Below are 17225 nucleotides of genomic sequence, written 5' to 3'. Positions count from 1 at the left end.
TGATGGGCTCTTGGACTAGAGGCGGGAACTCTTCCCTGCAGAAATTTGCACAGGCTGGGAGATTCTACCTTTAATGTGGGGGTAGCATCACTTGTGTGGGCATTGGTGGTATAGTGGTAGCATAGCTGCCTGCCATGCAGTTGACCTGGGTTCAATTCCCAGCCAATGCATTGATTGCTGTTTTTGTTATGTTCAGAAACCTTCTTGTGTCAAAGTATTTCATTAAAACATGTAGAGTGTCAACGTAAAAAGCCCAATGTCGATCTATGACAAGGAAAGCTTAGCTCACACTACTGAAATGCTGGCGTTTTCGTCTTGTAAGAGAAATCATTCAATGCTGAGAGATGCTTTCATTCATTGGGTTATCTTCTTTAGGATGTGGTCAACACACAAGGTTGTTCTCTCTTTGAAAAATGGTTCAGGATGTGTGTCATTGTAGGTTAAACTAGTGTTTCATGCCAGTTTCCTTTTGAACATAGAGGATTCGCTGACCGGGAATTGAACCCAGACCGTGGCGGTGAAAGCGCCAAATCCTAGCCATTAGACCATCAGGGAAATTCTCCTGTGGAAATGCTTCAAGAGAGTTGGCATTGGTAGCATAGGGGATGTCATAGCTGGGCGGGTGAATGGCTTGGGCTACTGTGCAACAATGATGGGTTCTTGGACTGGATGTGGGGACTCTTCCTTGCACAACTTTGCACAGTCTTAGACATTCTAGTTTTAATGCGGTGTCCTTTTGACACAGTGGGCATTGGTGGTATAGTGGTAGCATAGCTGCCTTCCAAGCAGTTGACCTGGGTTCAATTCCCAGCCAATGCATTGATTAGCGTTTTTGAGAATTAAACTTCATGCTAAATATTATTGAAATAAAACCTGTAAAATGTCAGCCTGTAATGTCTAATGTTGATCCAAGACATGGAAAACATAGCCCACACACTACTGAAGTGTTGAATTTTCCATCTTCATGTCTATATTGCCAGAGAAATCATTCAATGCTGAAAAATGTTTGCTTCTCTTGGAATCCCTTGTTTAGAATGTGTTCAAATGACAAGGTTGGTTCAAGACTTAGATAAGTCTCTATTGAAAAGTGGTTTATAATGTGTGTCATTATGTGCATAGGCTAAACTAGGGTGGATTCCCTGACCGGGAATTGAACCCGAACCGTGGCAGTGAGAGCGCCAAATCCTAGCCATTAGACCATCAGGGAAATGCCTGCATGAAGCAAACAACATTTTTAACAGACTACAAGAATTCGCATACGTTGCAAAAGACTGCAATTTTGATGTGGCCTTGTTGTAGATATTTCTGATTTTTGGAACAGTGCCCATTTATTTTTACTGTAGCAAATTTCTTCAGTTTGTTGTGTTGTTCATCTTGCTGCCATTGGGATGTTTGTCTTCTTGACTGCAACATGTGTCTACTTTAAAAAGTCAAACAGATGTCCAGATGGATCAGGTAACTCTGCCCCACACATGCTGCTAGTACTCCTGGGCTGATAGTTCAAATGCACATTAATTACTGCATAAACATATACATGGGCAAGTAAATGGCTTGTGCCACTGTGCAACAATGATGGGCTCTGGGACTAGAGGCGGGAACTCTTCCCTGCAGAAATTTGCACAGGCTGGGAGATTCTACCTTTAATGTGGGGGTAGCATCACTTGTGTGGGCATTGGTGGTATAGTGGTAGCATAGCTGCCTGCCATGCAGTTGACCTGGGTTCAATTCCCAGCCAATGCATTGATTGCTGTTTTTGTTATGTTCAGTAACCTTCTTGTGTCAAATTATTTCATTAAAACATGTAGAGTGTCAACGTAAAAAGCCCAATGTCGATCTATGACAAGGAAAGCTTAGCTCACACTACTGAAATGCTGGCGTTTTCGTCTTGTAAGAGAAATCATTCAATGCTGAGAGATGCTTTCATTCATTGGGTTATCTTCTTTAGGATGTGGTCAACACGCAAGGTTGGTCTCTCTTTGAAAAATGGTTCAGGGTGTGTGTCATTGTAGGTTAAACTAGTGTTTCATGCCAGTTTCCTTTTGAACATAGAGGATTCCCTGACCGGGAATTGAACCCGGACCGTGGCGGTGAAAGCTCCAAATCCTAGCCATTAGACCATCAGGGAAATTCTCCTGTGGAAATGCTTCAAGTGAGTTGGCATTGGTAGCATAGGGGATGTCATAGCTGGGCGGGTGAATGGCTTGGGCTACTGTGCAACAATGATGGGTTCTTGGACTGGATGTGGGGACTCTTCCTTGCACAACTTTGCACAGTCTTAGACATTCTAGTTTTAATGCGGTGTCCTTTTGACACAGTGGTATAGTGGTAGCATAGCTGCCTTCCAAGCAGTTGACCTGGGTTCAATTCCCAGCCAATGCATTGATTAGAGTTTTTGAGAATTAAACTTCATGCTAAATATTATTGAAATAAAACCTGTAAAATGTCAACCTGTAATGTCTAATGTTGATCCAAGACATGGAAAACATAGCCCACACACTACTGAAGTGTCGAATTTTCCATCTTCATGTCTATATTGCCAGAGAAATCATTCAATGCTGAGAAATGTTTGCTTCTCTTGGAATCCCTTGTTTAGAATGTGTTCAAATGACAAGGTTGGTTCAAGTCTTAGATAAGTCTCTATTGAAAAGTGGTTTATAATGTGTGTCATTATGTGCATAGGCTAAACTAGGGTTTCAGGTGAGTTCTCCTTTAAACATGGTGGATTCCCTGACCGGGAATTGAACCCGGACCGTGGCGGTGAGAGCGCCAAATCCTAGCCATTAGACCATCAGGGAAATTCCTGCATGAAGCAAACAACATTTTTAACAGACTACAAGAATTAGCATACGTTGCAAAAGACTGCAATTTTGATGTGGCCTTGTTGTAGATATTTCTGATTTTTGGAACAGTGCCCATTTATTTTTACTGTAGCAAATTTCTTCAGTTTGTTGTGTTGTTCATCTTGCTGCCATTGGGATGTTTGTCTTCTTGACTGCAACATGTGTCTACTTTAAAAAGTCAAACAGATGTCCATATGGATCAGGTAACTCTGCCCCACACATGCTGCTAGTACTCCTGGGCTGATAGTTCAAATGCACATTAATTACTGCATAAACATATACATGGGCAAGTAAATGGCTTGTGCCACTGTGCAACAATGATGGGCTCTTGGACTAGAGGCGGGAACTCTTCCCTGCAGAAATTTGCACAGGCTGGGAGATTCTACCTTTAATGTGGGGGTAGCATCACTTGTGTGGGCATTGGTGGTATAGTGGTAGCATAGCTGCTTGCCATGCAGTTGACCTGGGTTCAATTCCCAGCCAATGCATTGATTGCTGTTTTTGTTATGTTCAGTAACCTTCTTGTGTCAAAGTATTTCATTAAAACATGTAGAGTGTCAACGTAAAAAGCCCAATGTCGATCTATGACAAGGAAAGCTTAGCTCACACTACTGAAATGCTGGCGTTTTCGTCTTGTAAGAGAAATCATTCAATGCTGAGAGATGCTTTCATTCATTGGGTTATCTTCTTTAGGATGTGGTCAACACGCAAGGTTGGTCTCTCTTTGAAAAATGGTTCAGGATGTGTGTCATTGTAGGTTAAAGTAGTGTTTCATGCCAGTTTCCTTTTGAACATAGAGGATTCCCTGACCGGGAATTGAAACCGGACCGTGTCGGTGAAAGCGCCAAATCCTAGCCATTAGACCATCAGGGAAATTCTCCTGTGGAAATGCTTCAAGAGAGTTGGCATTGGTAGCATAGGGGATGTCATAGCTGGGCGGGTGAATGGCTTGGGCTACTGTGCAACAATGATGGGTTCTTGGACTGGATGTGGGGACTCTTCCTTGCACAACTTTGCACAGTCTTAGACATTCTAGTTTTAATGCGGTGTCCTTTTGACACAGTGGGCATTGGTGGTATACTGGTAGCATAGCTGCCTTCCAAGCAGTTGACCTGGGTTCAATTCCCAGCCAATGCATTGATTAGTGTTTTTGAGAATTAAACTTCATGCTAAATATTATTGAAATAAAACCTGTAAAATGTCAACCTGTAATGTCTAATGTTGATCCAAGACATGGAAAACATAGCCCACACACTACTGAAGTGTCGAATTTTCCATCTTCATGTCTATATTGCCAGAGAAATCATTCAATGCTGAGAAATGTTTGCTTCTCTTGGAATCCCTTGTTTAGAATGTGTTCAAATGACAAGGTTGGTTCAAGTCTTAGATAAGTCTCTATGGAAAAGTGGTTTATAATATGTGTCATTATGTGCATAGGCTAAACTAGGGTTTCAGGTGAGTTCTCCTTTAAACATGGTGGATTCCCTGACCGGGAATTGAACCCGGACCGTGGCGGTGAGAGCGCCAAATCCTAGCCATTAGACCATGAGGGAAATTCCTGCATGAAACAAACAACATTTTTAACAGACTACAAGAATTAGCATACGTTGCAAAAGACTGCAATTTTGATGTGGCCTTGTTGTAGATATTTCTGATTTTTGGAACAGTGCCCATTTATTTTTACTGTAGCAAAATTCTTCAGTTTGTTGTGTTGTTCATCTTGCTGCCATTGGGATGTTTGTCTTCTTGACTGCAACATGTGTCTACTTTAAAAAGTCAAACAGATGTCCAGATGGATCAGGTAACTCTGCCCCACACATGCTGCTAGTACTCCTGGGCTGATAGTTCAAATGCACATTAATTACTGCATAAACATATACATGGGCAAGTAAATGGCTTGTGCCACTGTGCAACAATGATGGGCTCTTGGACTAGAGGCGGGAACTCTTCCCTGCAGAAATTTGCACAGGCTGGGAGATTCTACCTTTAATGTGGGGGTAGCATCACTTGTGTGGGCATTGGTGGTATAGTGGTAGCATAGCTGCTTGCCATGCAGTTGACCTGGGTTCAATTCCCAGCCAATGCATTGATTGCTGTTTTTGTTATGTTCAGTAACCTTCTTGTGTCAAAGTATTTCATTAAAACATGTAGAGTGTCAACGTAAAAAGCCCAATGTCGATCTATGACAAGGAAAGCTTAGCTCACACTACTGAAATGCTGGCGTTTTCGTCTTGTAAGAGAAATCATTCAATGCTGAGAGATGCTTTCATTCATTGGGTTATCTTCTTTAGGATGTGGTCAACACACAAGGTTGGTCTCTCTTTGAAAAATGGTTCAGGATGTGTGTCATTGTAGGTTAAAGTAGTGTTTCATGCCAGTTTCCTTTTGAACATAGGGGATTCCCTGACCGGGAATTGAAACCGGACCGTGTCGGCAAAAGCGCCAAATCCTAGCCATTAGACCATCAGGGAAATTTTCCTGTGGAAATGCTTCAAGAGAGTTGGCATTGGTAGCATAGGGGATGTCATAGCTGGGCGGGTGAATGGCTTGGGCTACTGTGCAACAATGATGGGTTCTTGGACTGGATGTGGGGACTCTTCCTTGCACAACTTTGCACAGTCTTAGACATTCTAGTTTTAATGCGGTGTCCTTTTGACACAGTGGGCATTGGTGGTATAGTGGTAGCATAGCTGCCTTCCAAGCAGTTGACCTGGGTTCAATTCCCAGCCAATGCATTGATTAGTGTTTTTGAGAATTAAACTTCATGCTAAATATTATTGAAATAAAACCTGTAAAATGTCAACCTGTAATGTCTAATGTTGATCCAAGACATGGAAAACATAGCCCACACACTACTGAAGTGTTGAATTTTCCATCTTCATGTCTATATTGCCAGAGAAATCATTCAATGCTGAGAAATGTTTGCTTCTCTTGGAATCCCTTGTTTAGAATGTGTTCAAATGACAAGGTTGGTTCAAGACTTAGATAAGTCTCTATTGAAAAGTGGTTTATAATGTGTGTCATTATGTGCATAGGCTAAACTAGGGTTTCAGGTGAGTTCTGCTTTAAAAATGGTGGATTCCCTGACCAGGAATTGAACCCGGACCGTGGCGGTGAGAGCGCCAAATCCTAGCCATTAGACCATCAGGGAAATGCCTGCATGAAGCAAACAACATTTTTAACAGACTACAAGAATTAGCATACGTTGCAAAAGACTGCAATTTTGATGTGGCCTTGTTGTAGATATTTCTGATTTTTGGAACAGTGCCCATTTATTTTTACTGTAGCAAATTTCTTCAGTTTGTTGTGTTGTTCATCTTGCTGCCATTGGGATGTTTGTCTTCTTGACTGCAACATGTGTCTACTTTAAAAAGTCAAACAGATGTCCAGATGGATCAGGTAACTCTGCCCCACACATGCTGCTAGTACTCCTGGGCTGATAGTTCAAATGCACATTAATTACTGCATAAACATATACATGGGCAAGTAAATGGCTTGTGCCACTGTGCAACAATGATGGGCTCTTGGACTAGAGGCGGGAACTCTTCCCTGCAGAAATTTGCACAGGCTGGGAGATTCTACCTTTAATGTGGGGGTAGCATCACTTGTGTGGGCATTGGTGGTATAGTGGTAGCATAGCTGCCTGCCATGCAGTTGACCTGGGTTCAATTCCCAGCCAATGCATTGATTGCTGTTTTTGTTATGTTCAGAAACCTTCTTGTGTCAAAGTATTTCATTAAAACATGTAGAGTGTCAACGTAAAAAGCCCAATGTCGATCTATGACAAGGAAAGCTTAGCTCACACTGCTGAAATGCTGGTGTTTTCGTCTTGTAAGAGAAATCATTCAATGCTGAGAGATGCTTTCATTCATTGGGTTATCTTCTCTAGGATGTGGTCAACACGCAAGGTTGGTCTCTCTTTGAAAAATGGTTCAGGATGTGTGTCATTGTAGGTTAAACTAGTGTTTCTGGCCAGTTTCCTTTTGAACATAGAGGATTCCCTGACCGGGAATTGGACCCGGACCGTGGCGGTGAAAGCGCCAAATCCTAGCCATTAGACCATCAGGGAAATTCTCCTGTGGAAATGCTTCAAGAGAGTTGGCATTGGTAGCATAGGGGATGTCATAGCTGGGCGGGTGAATGGCTTGGGCTACTGTGCAACAATGATGGGTTCTTGGACTGGATGTGGGGACTCTTCCTTGCACAACTTTGCACAGTCTTAGACATTCTAGTTTTAATGCGGTGTCCTTTTGACACAGTGGGCATTGGTGGTATAGTGGTAGCATAGCTGCCTTCCAAGCAGTTGACCTGGATTCAATTCCCAGCCAATGCATTGTTTAGTGTTTGTGAGAATTAAACTTCATGCTAAATATTATTGAAATAAAACCTGTAAAATGTCAACCTGTAATGTCTAATGTTGATCCAAGACATGGAAAACATAGCCCACACACTACTGAAGTGTCGAATTTTCCATCTTCATGTCTATATTGCCAGAGAAATCATTCAATGCTGAGAAATGTTTGCTTCTCTTGGAATCCCTTGTTTAGAATGTGTTCAAATGACAAGGTTGGTTCAAGTCTTAGATAAGTCTCTATTGAAAAGTGGTTTATAATGTGTGTCATTATGTGCATAGGCTAAACTAGGGTTTCAGGTGAGTTCTCCTTTAAACATGGTGGATTCCCTGACCGGGAATTGAACCCGGACCGTGGCGGTGAGAGCGCCAAATCCTAGCCATTAGACCATCAGGGAAATTCCTGCATGAAGCAAACAACATTTTTAACAGACTACAAGAATTAGCATACGTTGCAAAAGACTGCAATTTTGATGTGGCCTTGTTGTAGATATTTCTGATTTTTGGAACAGTGACCATTTATTTTTACTGTAGCAAATTTCTTCAGTTTGTTGTGTTGTTCATCTTGCTGCCATTGGGATGTTTGTCTTCTTGACTGCAACATGTGTCTACTTTAAAAAGTCAAACAGATGTCCAGATGGATCAGGTAACTCTGCCCCACACATGCTGCTAGTACTCCTGGGCTGATAGTTCAAATGCACATTAATTACTGCATAAACATATACATGGGCAAGTAAATGGCTTGTGCCACTGTGCAACAATGATGGGCTCTTGGACTAGAGGCGGGAACTCTTCCCTGCAGAAATTTGCACAGGCTGGGAGATTCTACCTTTAATGTGGGGGTAGCATCACTTGTGTGGGCATTGGTGGTATAGTGGTAGCATAGCTGCCTGCCATGCAGTTGACCTGGGTTCAATTCCCAGCCAATGCATTGATTGCTGTTTTTGTTATGTTCAGAAACCTTCTTGTGTCAAAGTATTTCATTAAAACATGTAGAGTGTCAACGTAAAAAGCCCAATGTCGATCTATGACAAGGAAAGCTTAGCTCACACTACTGAAATGCTGGCGTTTTCGTCTTGTAAGAGAAATCATTCAATGCTGAGAGATGCTTTCATTCATTGGGTTATCTTCTTTAGGATGTGGTCAACACACAAGGTTGTTCTCTCTTTGAAAAATGGTTCAGGATGTGTGTCATTGTAGGTTAAACTAGTGTTTCATGCCAGTTTCCTTTTGAACATAGAGGATTCGCTGACCGGGAATTGAACCCAGACCGTGGCGGTGAAAGCGCCAAATCCTAGCCATTAGACCATCAGGGAAATTCTCCTGTGGAAATGCTTCAAGAGAGTTGGCATTGGTAGCATAGGGGATGTCATAGCTGGGCGGGTGAATGGCTTGGGCTACTGTGCAACAATGATGGGTTCTTGGACTGGATGTGGGGACTCTTCCTTGCACAACTTTGCACAGTCTTAGACATTCTAGTTTTAATGCGGTGTCCTTTTGACACAGTGGGCATTGGTGGTATAGTGGTAGCATAGCTGCCTTCCAAGCAGTTGACCTGGGTTCAATTCCCAGCCAATGCATTGATTAGCGTTTTTGAGAATTAAACTTCATGCTAAATATTATTGAAATAAAACCTGTAAAATGTCAGCCTGTAATGTCTAATGTTGATCCAAGACATGGAAAACATAGCCCACACACTACTGAAGTGTTGAATTTTCCATCTTCATGTCTATATTGCCAGAGAAATCATTCAATGCTGAAAAATGTTTGCTTCTCTTGGAATCCCTTGTTTAGAATGTGTTCAAATGACAAGGTTGGTTCAAGACTTAGATAAGTCTCTATTGAAAAGTGGTTTATAATGTGTGTCATTATGTGCATAGGCTAAACTAGGGTGGATTCCCTGACCGGGAATTGAACCCGAACCGTGGCAGTGAGAGCGCCAAATCCTAGCCATTAGACCATCAGGGAAATGCCTGCATGAAGCAAACAACATTTTTAACAGACTACAAGAATTCGCATACGTTGCAAAAGACTGCAATTTTGATGTGGCCTTGTTGTAGATATTTCTGATTTTTGGAACAGTGCCCATTTATTTTTACTGTAGCAAATTTCTTCAGTTTGTTGTGTTGTTCATCTTGCTGCCATTGGGATGTTTGTCTTCTTGACTGCAACATGTGTCTACTTTAAAAAGTCAAACAGATGTCCAGATGGATCAGGTAACTCTGCCCCACACATGCTGCTAGTACTCCTGGGCTGATAGTTCAAATGCACATTAATTACTGCATAAACATATACATGGGCAAGTAAATGGCTTGTGCCACTGTGCAACAATGATGGGCTCTGGGACTAGAGGCGGGAACTCTTCCCTGCAGAAATTTGCACAGGCTGGGAGATTCTACCTTTAATGTGGGGGTAGCATCACTTGTGTGGGCATTGGTGGTATAGTGGTAGCATAGCTGCCTGCCATGCAGTTGACCTGGGTTCAATTCCCAGCCAATGCATTGATTGCTGTTTTTGTTATGTTCAGTAACCTTCTTGTGTCAAATTATTTCATTAAAACATGTAGAGTGTCAACGTAAAAAGCCCAATGTCGATCTATGACAAGGAAAGCTTAGCTCACACTACTGAAATGCTGGCGTTTTCGTCTTGTAAGAGAAATCATTCAATGCTGAGAGATGCTTTCATTCATTGGGTTATCTTCTTTAGGATGTGGTCAACACGCAAGGTTGGTCTCTCTTTGAAAAATGGTTCAGGGTGTGTGTCATTGTAGGTTAAACTAGTGTTTCATGCCAGTTTCCTTTTGAACATAGAGGATTCCCTGACCGGGAATTGAACCCGGACCGTGGCGGTGAAAGCTCCAAATCCTAGCCATTAGACCATCAGGGAAATTCTCCTGTGGAAATGCTTCAAGTGAGTTGGCATTGGTAGCATAGGGGATGTCATAGCTGGGCGGGTGAATGGCTTGGGCTACTGTGCAACAATGATGGGTTCTTGGACTGGATGTGGGGACTCTTCCTTGCACAACTTTGCACAGTCTTAGACATTCTAGTTTTAATGCGGTGTCCTTTTGACACAGTGGTATAGTGGTAGCATAGCTGCCTTCCAAGCAGTTGACCTGGGTTCAATTCCCAGCCAATGCATTGATTAGAGTTTTTGAGAATTAAACTTCATGCTAAATATTATTGAAATAAAACCTGTAAAATGTCAACCTGTAATGTCTAATGTTGATCCAAGACATGGAAAACATAGCCCACACACTACTGAAGTGTCGAATTTTCCATCTTCATGTCTATATTGCCAGAGAAATCATTCAATGCTGAGAAATGTTTGCTTCTCTTGGAATCCCTTGTTTAGAATGTGTTCAAATGACAAGGTTGGTTCAAGTCTTAGATAAGTCTCTATTGAAAAGTGGTTTATAATGTGTGTCATTATGTGCATAGGCTAAACTAGGGTTTCAGGTGAGTTCTCCTTTAAACATGGTGGATTCCCTGACCGGGAATTGAACCCGGACCGTGGCGGTGAGAGCGCCAAATCCTAGCCATTAGACCATCAGGGAAATTCCTGCATGAAGCAAACAACATTTTTAACAGACTACAAGAATTAGCATACGTTGCAAAAGACTGCAATTTTGATGTGGCCTTGTTGTAGATATTTCTGATTTTTGGAACAGTGCCCATTTATTTTTACTGTAGCAAATTTCTTCAGTTTGTTGTGTTGTTCATCTTGCTGCCATTGGGATGTTTGTCTTCTTGACTGCAACATGTGTCTACTTTAAAAAGTCAAACAGATGTCCATATGGATCAGGTAACTCTGCCCCACACATGCTGCTAGTACTCCTGGGCTGATAGTTCAAATGCACATTAATTACTGCATAAACATATACATGGGCAAGTAAATGGCTTGTGCCACTGTGCAACAATGATGGGCTCTTGGACTAGAGGCGGGAACTCTTCCCTGCAGAAATTTGCACAGGCTGGGAGATTCTACCTTTAATGTGGGGGTAGCATCACTTGTGTGGGCATTGGTGGTATAGTGGTAGCATAGCTGCTTGCCATGCAGTTGACCTGGGTTCAATTCCCAGCCAATGCATTGATTGCTGTTTTTGTTATGTTCAGTAACCTTCTTGTGTCAAAGTATTTCATTAAAACATGTAGAGTGTCAACGTAAAAAGCCCAATGTCGATCTATGACAAGGAAAGCTTAGCTCACACTACTGAAATGCTGGCGTTTTCGTCTTGTAAGAGAAATCATTCAATGCTGAGAGATGCTTTCATTCATTGGGTTATCTTCTTTAGGATGTGGTCAACACGCAAGGTTGGTCTCTCTTTGAAAAATGGTTCAGGATGTGTGTCATTGTAGGTTAAAGTAGTGTTTCATGCCAGTTTCCTTTTGAACATAGAGGATTCCCTGACCGGGAATTGAAACCGGACCGTGTCGGTGAAAGCGCCAAATCCTAGCCATTAGACCATCAGGGAAATTCTCCTGTGGAAATGCTTCAAGAGAGTTGGCATTGGTAGCATAGGGGATGTCATAGCTGGGCGGGTGAATGGCTTGGGCTACTGTGCAACAATGATGGGTTCTTGGACTGGATGTGGGGACTCTTCCTTGCACAACTTTGCACAGTCTTAGACATTCTAGTTTTAATGCGGTGTCCTTTTGACACAGTGGGCATTGGTGGTATACTGGTAGCATAGCTGCCTTCCAAGCAGTTGACCTGGGTTCAATTCCCAGCCAATGCATTGATTAGTGTTTTTGAGAATTAAACTTCATGCTAAATATTATTGAAATAAAACCTGTAAAATGTCAACCTGTAATGTCTAATGTTGATCCAAGACATGGAAAACATAGCCCACACACTACTGAAGTGTCGAATTTTCCATCTTCATGTCTATATTGCCAGAGAAATCATTCAATGCTGAGAAATGTTTGCTTCTCTTGGAATCCCTTGTTTAGAATGTGTTCAAATGACAAGGTTGGTTCAAGTCTTAGATAAGTCTCTATGGAAAAGTGGTTTATAATATGTGTCATTATGTGCATAGGCTAAACTAGGGTTTCAGGTGAGTTCTCCTTTAAACATGGTGGATTCCCTGACCGGGAATTGAACCCGGACCGTGGCGGTGAGAGCGCCAAATCCTAGCCATTAGACCATGAGGGAAATTCCTGCATGAAACAAACAACATTTTTAACAGACTACAAGAATTAGCATACGTTGCAAAAGACTGCAATTTTGATGTGGCCTTGTTGTAGATATTTCTGATTTTTGGAACAGTGCCCATTTATTTTTACTGTAGCAAAATTCTTCAGTTTGTTGTGTTGTTCATCTTGCTGCCATTGGGATGTTTGTCTTCTTGACTGCAACATGTGTCTACTTTAAAAAGTCAAACAGATGTCCAGATGGATCAGGTAACTCTGCCCCACACATGCTGCTAGTACTCCTGGGCTGATAGTTCAAATGCACATTAATTACTGCATAAACATATACATGGGCAAGTAAATGGCTTGTGCCACTGTGCAACAATGATGGGCTCTTGGACTAGAGGCGGGAACTCTTCCCTGCAGAAATTTGCACAGGCTGGGAGATTCTACCTTTAATGTTGGGGTAGCATCACTTGTGTGGGCATTGGTGGTATAGTGGTAGCATAGCTGCTTGCCATGCAGTTGACCTGGGTTCAATTCCCAGCCAATGCATTGATTGCTGTTTTTGTTATGTTCAGTAACCTTCTTGTGTCAAAGTATTTCATTAAAACATGTAGAGTGTCAACGTAAAAAGCCCAATGTCGATCTATGACAAGGAAAGCTTAGCTCACACTACTGAAATGCTGGCGTTTTCGTCTTGTAAGAGAAATCATTCAATGCTGAGAGATGCTTTCATTCATTGGGTTATCTTCTTTAGGATGTGGTCAACACGCAAGGTTGGTCTCTCTTTGAAAAATGGTTCAGGATGTGTGTCATTGTAAGTTAAACTAGTGTTTCATGCCAGTTTCCTTTTGAACATAGAGGATTCCCTGACCGGGAATTGAAACCGGACCGTGTCGGTGAAAGCGCCAAATCCTAGCCATTAGACCATCAGGGAAATTCTCCTGTGGAAATGCTTCAAGAGAGTTGGCATTGGTGGCATAGGGGATGTCATAGCTGGGCGGGTGAATGGCTTGGGCTACTGTGCAACAATGATGGGTTCTTGGACTGGATGTGGGGACTCTTCCTTGCACAACTTTGCACAGTCTTAGACATTCTAGTTTTAATGCGGTGTCCTTTTGACACAGTGGGCATTGGTGGTATAGTGGTAGCATAGCTGCCTTCCAAGCAGTTGACCTGGGTTCAATTCCCAGCCAATGCATTGATTAGTGTTTTTGAGAATTAAACTTCATGCTAAATATTATTGAAATAAAACTTGTAGAATGTCAACCTGTAATGTCTAATGTTGATCCAAGACATGGAAAACATAGCCCACACACTACTGAAGTGTCGAATTTTCCATCTTCATGTCTATATTGCCAGAGAAATCATTCAAATGCTGAGAAATATTTGCTTCTCTTGGAATCCCTTGTTTAGAATGTGTTCAAATGACAAGGTTGGTTCAAGTCTTAGATAAGTCTCTATTGAAAAGTGGTTTATAATGTGTGTCATTATGTGCATAGGCTAAACTAGGGTGGATTCCCTGACCGGGAATTGAACCCGGACCGTGGCGGTGAGAGCGCCAAATCCTAGCCATTAGACCATGAGGGAAATTCCTGCATGAAGCAAACAACATTTTTAACAGACTACAAGAATTAGCATACGTTGCAAAAGACTGCAATTTTGATGTGGCCTTGTTGTAGATATTTCTGATTTTTGGAACAGTGCCCATTTATTTTTACTGTAGCAAATTTCTTCAGTTTGTTGTGTTGTTCATCTTGCTGCCATTGGGATATTTGTCTTCTTGACTGCAACATGTGTCTACTTTAAAAAGTCAAACAGATGTCCAGATGGATCAGGTAACTCTGCCCCACACATGCTGCTAGTACTCCTGGGCTGATAGTTCAAATGCACATTAATTACTGCATAAACATATACATGGGCAAGTAAATGGCTTGTGCCACTGTGCAACAATGATGGGCTCTTGGACTAGAGGCGGGAACTCTTCCCTGCAGAAATTTGCACAGGCTGGGAGATTCTACCTTTAATGTGGGGGTAGCATCACTTGTGTGGGCATTGGTGGTATAGTGGTAGCATAGCTACTTGCCATGCAGTTGACCTGGGTTCAATTCCCAGCCAATGCATTGATTGCTGTTTTTGTTATGTTCAGTAACCTTCTTGTGTCAAAGTATTTCATTAAAACATGTAGAGTGTCAACGTAAAAAGCCCAATGTCAATCTATGACAAGGAAAGCTTAGCTCACACTGCTGAAATGCTGGTGTTTTCGTCTTGTAAGAGAAATCATTCAATGCTGAGAGATGCTTTCATTCATTGGGTTATCTTCTTTAGGATGTGGTCAACACGCAAGGTTGGTCTCTCTTTGAAAAATGGTTCAGGATGTGTGTCATTGTAGGTTAAACTAGTGTTTCTGGCCAGTTTCCTTTTGAACATAGAGGATTCCCTGACCGGGAATTGAACCCGGATCGTGGCGGTGAAAGCGCCAAATCCTAGCCATTAGACCATCAGGGAAATTCTCCTGTGGAAATGCTTCAAGAGAGTTGGCATTGGTAGCATAGGGGATGTCATAGCTGGGCGGGTGAATGGCTTGGGCTACTGTGCAACAATGATGGGTTCTTGGATTGGATGTGGGGACTCTTCCTTGCACAACTTTGCACAGTCTTAGACATTCTAGTTTTAATGCGGTGTCCTTTTGACACAGTGGGCATTGGTGGTATAGTGGTAGCATAGCTGCCTTCCAAGCAGTTGACCTGGGTTCAATTCCCAGCCAATGCATTGATTAGAGTGTTTGAGAATTAAACTTCATGCTAAATATTATTGAAATAAAACCTGTAAAATGTCAACCTGTAATGTCTAATGTTGATCCAAGACATGGAAAACATAGCCCACACACTACTGAAGTGTCGAATTTTCCATCTTCATGTCTATATTGCCAGAGAAATCATTCAAATGCTGAGAAATATTTGCTTCTCTTGTAATCCCTTGTTTAGAATGTGTTCAAATGACAAGGTTGGTTCAAGTCTTAGATAAGTCTCTATTGAAAAGTGGTTTATAATGTGAGTCATTATGTGCATAGGCTAAACTAGGGTTTCAGGTGAGTTCTCCTTTAAACATGGTGGATTCCCTGACCGGGAATTGAACCCGGACCGTGGCGGTGAGAGCAGCAAATCCTAGCCATTAGACCATCAGGGAAATGCCTGCATGAAGCAAACAACATTTTTAACAGACTACAAGATCTAGCATACGTTGCAAAAGACTGCAATTTTGATGTGGCCTTGTTGTAGATATTTCTGATTTTTGGAACAGTGCCCATTTATTTTTACTGTAGCAAATTTCTTCAGTTTGTTGTGTTGTTCATCTTGCTGCCATTGGGATGTTTGTCTTCTTGACTGCAACATGTGTCTACTTTAAAAAGTCAAACAGATGTCCATATGGATCAGGTAACTCTGCCCCACACATGCTGCTAGTACTCCTGGGCTGATAGTTCAAATGCACATTAATTACTGCATAAACATATACATGGGCAAGTAAATGGCTTGTGCCACTGTGCAACAATGATGGGCTCTTGGACTAGAGGCGGGAACTCTTCCCTGCAGAAATTTGCACAGGCTGGGAGATTCTACCTTTAATGTGGGGGTAGCATCACTTGTGTGGGCATTGGTGGTATAGTGGTAGCATAGCTGCTTGCCATGCAGTTGACCTGGGTTCAATTCCCAGCCAATGCATTGATTGCTGTTTTTGTTATGTTCAGTAACCTTCTTGTGTCAAAGTATTTCATTAAAACATGTAGAGTGTCAACGTAAAAAGCCCAATGTCGATCTATGACAAGGAAAGCTTAGCTCACACTACTGAAATGCTGGCGTTTTCGTCTTGTAAGAGAAATCATTCAATGCTGAGAGATGCTTTCATTCATTGGGTTATCTTCTTTAGGATGTGGTCAACACGCAAGGTTGGTCTCTCTTTGAAAAATGGTTCAGGATGTGTGTCATTGTAGGTTAAAGTAGTGTTTCATGCCAGTTTCCTTTTGAACATAGAGGATTCCCTGACCGGGAATTGAAACCGGACCGTGTCGGTGAAAGCGCCAAATCCTAGCCATTAGACCATCAGGGAAATTCTCCTGTGGAAATGCTTCAAGAGAGTTGGCATTGGTAGCATAGGGGATGTCATAGCTGGGCGGGTGAATGGCTTGGGCTACTGTGCAACAATGATGGGTTCTTGGACTGGATGTGGGGACTCTTCCTTGCACAACTTTGCACAGTCTTAGACATTCTAGTTTTAATGCGGTGTCCTTTTGACACAGTGGGCATTGGTGGTATAGTGGTAGCATAGCTGCCTTCCAAGCAGTTGACCTGGGTTCAATTCCCAGCCAATGCATTGATTAGAGTGTTTGAGAATTAAACTTCATGCTAAATATTATTGAAATAAAACCTGTAAAATGTCAACCTGTAATGTCTAATGTTGATCCAAGACATGGAAAACATAGCCCACACACTACTGAAGTGTCGAATTTTCCATCTTCATGTCTATATTGCCAGAGAAATCATTCAAATGCTGAGAAATATTTGCTTCTCTTGGAATCCCTTGTTTAGAATGTGTTCAAATGACAAGGTTGGTTCAAGTCTTAGATAAGTCTCTATTGAAAAGTGGTTTATAATGTGTGTCATTATGTGCATAGGCTAAACTAGGGTTTCAGGTGAGTTCTCCTTTAAACATGGTGGATTCCCTGACCGGGAATTGAACCCGGACCGTGGCGGTGAGAGCGCCAAATCCTAACCATTAGACCATGAGGGAAATTCCTGCATGAAGCAAACAACATTTTTAACAGACTACAAGAATTAGCATACGTTGCAAAAGACTGCAATTTTGATGTGGCCTTGTTGTAGATATTTCTGATTTTTGGAA

At 42.0% G+C, this 17225-nt stretch overlaps 32 non-coding genes across 32 annotated transcripts; 20 read left to right on the top strand and 12 right to left on the bottom strand.

The window, feature by feature from the left end:
- Window positions 1-99: 99 nt before the first annotated feature.
- trnag-gcc (transfer RNA glycine (anticodon GCC)) lies at window positions 100-170 on the top strand. The gene has a single exon. It is a non-coding gene; the product is annotated as a tRNA-Gly (tRNA).
- Window positions 171-748: 578 nt separating this feature from the next.
- trnag-ucc (transfer RNA glycine (anticodon UCC)) lies at window positions 749-819 on the top strand. Its single transcript has one exon. It is a non-coding gene; the product is annotated as a tRNA-Gly (tRNA).
- An 850-nt stretch (window positions 820-1669) lies between these two features.
- Window positions 1670-1740, top strand: trnag-gcc (transfer RNA glycine (anticodon GCC)). The gene has a single exon. It is a non-coding gene; the product is annotated as a tRNA-Gly (tRNA).
- Window positions 1741-2053: 313 nt separating this feature from the next.
- trnae-uuc (transfer RNA glutamic acid (anticodon UUC)) lies at window positions 2054-2125 on the bottom strand. Its single transcript has one exon. It is a non-coding gene; the product is annotated as a tRNA-Glu (tRNA).
- Window positions 2126-2723: 598 nt separating this feature from the next.
- Window positions 2724-2795, bottom strand: trnae-cuc (transfer RNA glutamic acid (anticodon CUC)). The gene has a single exon. It is a non-coding gene; the product is annotated as a tRNA-Glu (tRNA).
- Window positions 2796-3257: 462 nt separating this feature from the next.
- On the top strand, window positions 3258-3328 carry trnag-gcc (transfer RNA glycine (anticodon GCC)). The gene has a single exon. It is a non-coding gene; the product is annotated as a tRNA-Gly (tRNA).
- Window positions 3329-3906: 578 nt separating this feature from the next.
- trnag-ucc (transfer RNA glycine (anticodon UCC)) lies at window positions 3907-3977 on the top strand. The gene has a single exon. It is a non-coding gene; the product is annotated as a tRNA-Gly (tRNA).
- A 344-nt stretch (window positions 3978-4321) lies between these two features.
- trnae-cuc (transfer RNA glutamic acid (anticodon CUC)) lies at window positions 4322-4393 on the bottom strand. Its single transcript has one exon. It is a non-coding gene; the product is annotated as a tRNA-Glu (tRNA).
- A 462-nt stretch (window positions 4394-4855) lies between these two features.
- On the top strand, window positions 4856-4926 carry trnag-gcc (transfer RNA glycine (anticodon GCC)). The gene has a single exon. It is a non-coding gene; the product is annotated as a tRNA-Gly (tRNA).
- Window positions 4927-5504: 578 nt separating this feature from the next.
- On the top strand, window positions 5505-5575 carry trnag-ucc (transfer RNA glycine (anticodon UCC)). The gene has a single exon. It is a non-coding gene; the product is annotated as a tRNA-Gly (tRNA).
- Window positions 5576-5919: 344 nt separating this feature from the next.
- trnae-cuc (transfer RNA glutamic acid (anticodon CUC)) lies at window positions 5920-5991 on the bottom strand. The gene has a single exon. It is a non-coding gene; the product is annotated as a tRNA-Glu (tRNA).
- A 462-nt stretch (window positions 5992-6453) lies between these two features.
- Window positions 6454-6524, top strand: trnag-gcc (transfer RNA glycine (anticodon GCC)). The gene has a single exon. It is a non-coding gene; the product is annotated as a tRNA-Gly (tRNA).
- Window positions 6525-6837: 313 nt separating this feature from the next.
- Window positions 6838-6909, bottom strand: trnae-uuc (transfer RNA glutamic acid (anticodon UUC)). Its single transcript has one exon. It is a non-coding gene; the product is annotated as a tRNA-Glu (tRNA).
- A 193-nt stretch (window positions 6910-7102) lies between these two features.
- Window positions 7103-7173, top strand: trnag-ucc (transfer RNA glycine (anticodon UCC)). The gene has a single exon. It is a non-coding gene; the product is annotated as a tRNA-Gly (tRNA).
- Window positions 7174-7517: 344 nt separating this feature from the next.
- On the bottom strand, window positions 7518-7589 carry trnae-cuc (transfer RNA glutamic acid (anticodon CUC)). The gene has a single exon. It is a non-coding gene; the product is annotated as a tRNA-Glu (tRNA).
- Window positions 7590-8051: 462 nt separating this feature from the next.
- trnag-gcc (transfer RNA glycine (anticodon GCC)) lies at window positions 8052-8122 on the top strand. Its single transcript has one exon. It is a non-coding gene; the product is annotated as a tRNA-Gly (tRNA).
- Window positions 8123-8700: 578 nt separating this feature from the next.
- Window positions 8701-8771, top strand: trnag-ucc (transfer RNA glycine (anticodon UCC)). Its single transcript has one exon. It is a non-coding gene; the product is annotated as a tRNA-Gly (tRNA).
- Window positions 8772-9621: 850 nt separating this feature from the next.
- On the top strand, window positions 9622-9692 carry trnag-gcc (transfer RNA glycine (anticodon GCC)). The gene has a single exon. It is a non-coding gene; the product is annotated as a tRNA-Gly (tRNA).
- A 313-nt stretch (window positions 9693-10005) lies between these two features.
- Window positions 10006-10077, bottom strand: trnae-uuc (transfer RNA glutamic acid (anticodon UUC)). The gene has a single exon. It is a non-coding gene; the product is annotated as a tRNA-Glu (tRNA).
- A 598-nt stretch (window positions 10078-10675) lies between these two features.
- trnae-cuc (transfer RNA glutamic acid (anticodon CUC)) lies at window positions 10676-10747 on the bottom strand. The gene has a single exon. It is a non-coding gene; the product is annotated as a tRNA-Glu (tRNA).
- Window positions 10748-11209: 462 nt separating this feature from the next.
- On the top strand, window positions 11210-11280 carry trnag-gcc (transfer RNA glycine (anticodon GCC)). Its single transcript has one exon. It is a non-coding gene; the product is annotated as a tRNA-Gly (tRNA).
- A 578-nt stretch (window positions 11281-11858) lies between these two features.
- Window positions 11859-11929, top strand: trnag-ucc (transfer RNA glycine (anticodon UCC)). Its single transcript has one exon. It is a non-coding gene; the product is annotated as a tRNA-Gly (tRNA).
- A 344-nt stretch (window positions 11930-12273) lies between these two features.
- trnae-cuc (transfer RNA glutamic acid (anticodon CUC)) lies at window positions 12274-12345 on the bottom strand. The gene has a single exon. It is a non-coding gene; the product is annotated as a tRNA-Glu (tRNA).
- A 462-nt stretch (window positions 12346-12807) lies between these two features.
- On the top strand, window positions 12808-12878 carry trnag-gcc (transfer RNA glycine (anticodon GCC)). Its single transcript has one exon. It is a non-coding gene; the product is annotated as a tRNA-Gly (tRNA).
- A 578-nt stretch (window positions 12879-13456) lies between these two features.
- trnag-ucc (transfer RNA glycine (anticodon UCC)) lies at window positions 13457-13527 on the top strand. The gene has a single exon. It is a non-coding gene; the product is annotated as a tRNA-Gly (tRNA).
- Window positions 13528-13844: 317 nt separating this feature from the next.
- On the bottom strand, window positions 13845-13916 carry trnae-cuc (transfer RNA glutamic acid (anticodon CUC)). Its single transcript has one exon. It is a non-coding gene; the product is annotated as a tRNA-Glu (tRNA).
- Window positions 13917-14378: 462 nt separating this feature from the next.
- trnag-gcc (transfer RNA glycine (anticodon GCC)) lies at window positions 14379-14449 on the top strand. Its single transcript has one exon. It is a non-coding gene; the product is annotated as a tRNA-Gly (tRNA).
- A 313-nt stretch (window positions 14450-14762) lies between these two features.
- On the bottom strand, window positions 14763-14834 carry trnae-uuc (transfer RNA glutamic acid (anticodon UUC)). Its single transcript has one exon. It is a non-coding gene; the product is annotated as a tRNA-Glu (tRNA).
- A 193-nt stretch (window positions 14835-15027) lies between these two features.
- Window positions 15028-15098, top strand: trnag-ucc (transfer RNA glycine (anticodon UCC)). The gene has a single exon. It is a non-coding gene; the product is annotated as a tRNA-Gly (tRNA).
- An 879-nt stretch (window positions 15099-15977) lies between these two features.
- Window positions 15978-16048, top strand: trnag-gcc (transfer RNA glycine (anticodon GCC)). Its single transcript has one exon. It is a non-coding gene; the product is annotated as a tRNA-Gly (tRNA).
- A 578-nt stretch (window positions 16049-16626) lies between these two features.
- Window positions 16627-16697, top strand: trnag-ucc (transfer RNA glycine (anticodon UCC)). Its single transcript has one exon. It is a non-coding gene; the product is annotated as a tRNA-Gly (tRNA).
- Window positions 16698-17042: 345 nt separating this feature from the next.
- trnae-cuc (transfer RNA glutamic acid (anticodon CUC)) lies at window positions 17043-17114 on the bottom strand. The gene has a single exon. It is a non-coding gene; the product is annotated as a tRNA-Glu (tRNA).
- Window positions 17115-17225: the final 111 nt, after the last annotated feature.

Source organism: Oryzias latipes, chromosome 1 (genome assembly GCF_053564925.1).
Source record: "Oryzias latipes strain Hd-rR chromosome 1, Olatipes_Hd-rR_3.1".
NCBI lineage: Eukaryota > Metazoa > Chordata > Actinopteri > Beloniformes > Adrianichthyidae > Oryzias > Oryzias latipes.
The sequence above is the reverse complement of the archived record's forward strand: the minus strand, read 5'-3'. Positions and strand labels throughout refer to the sequence as shown.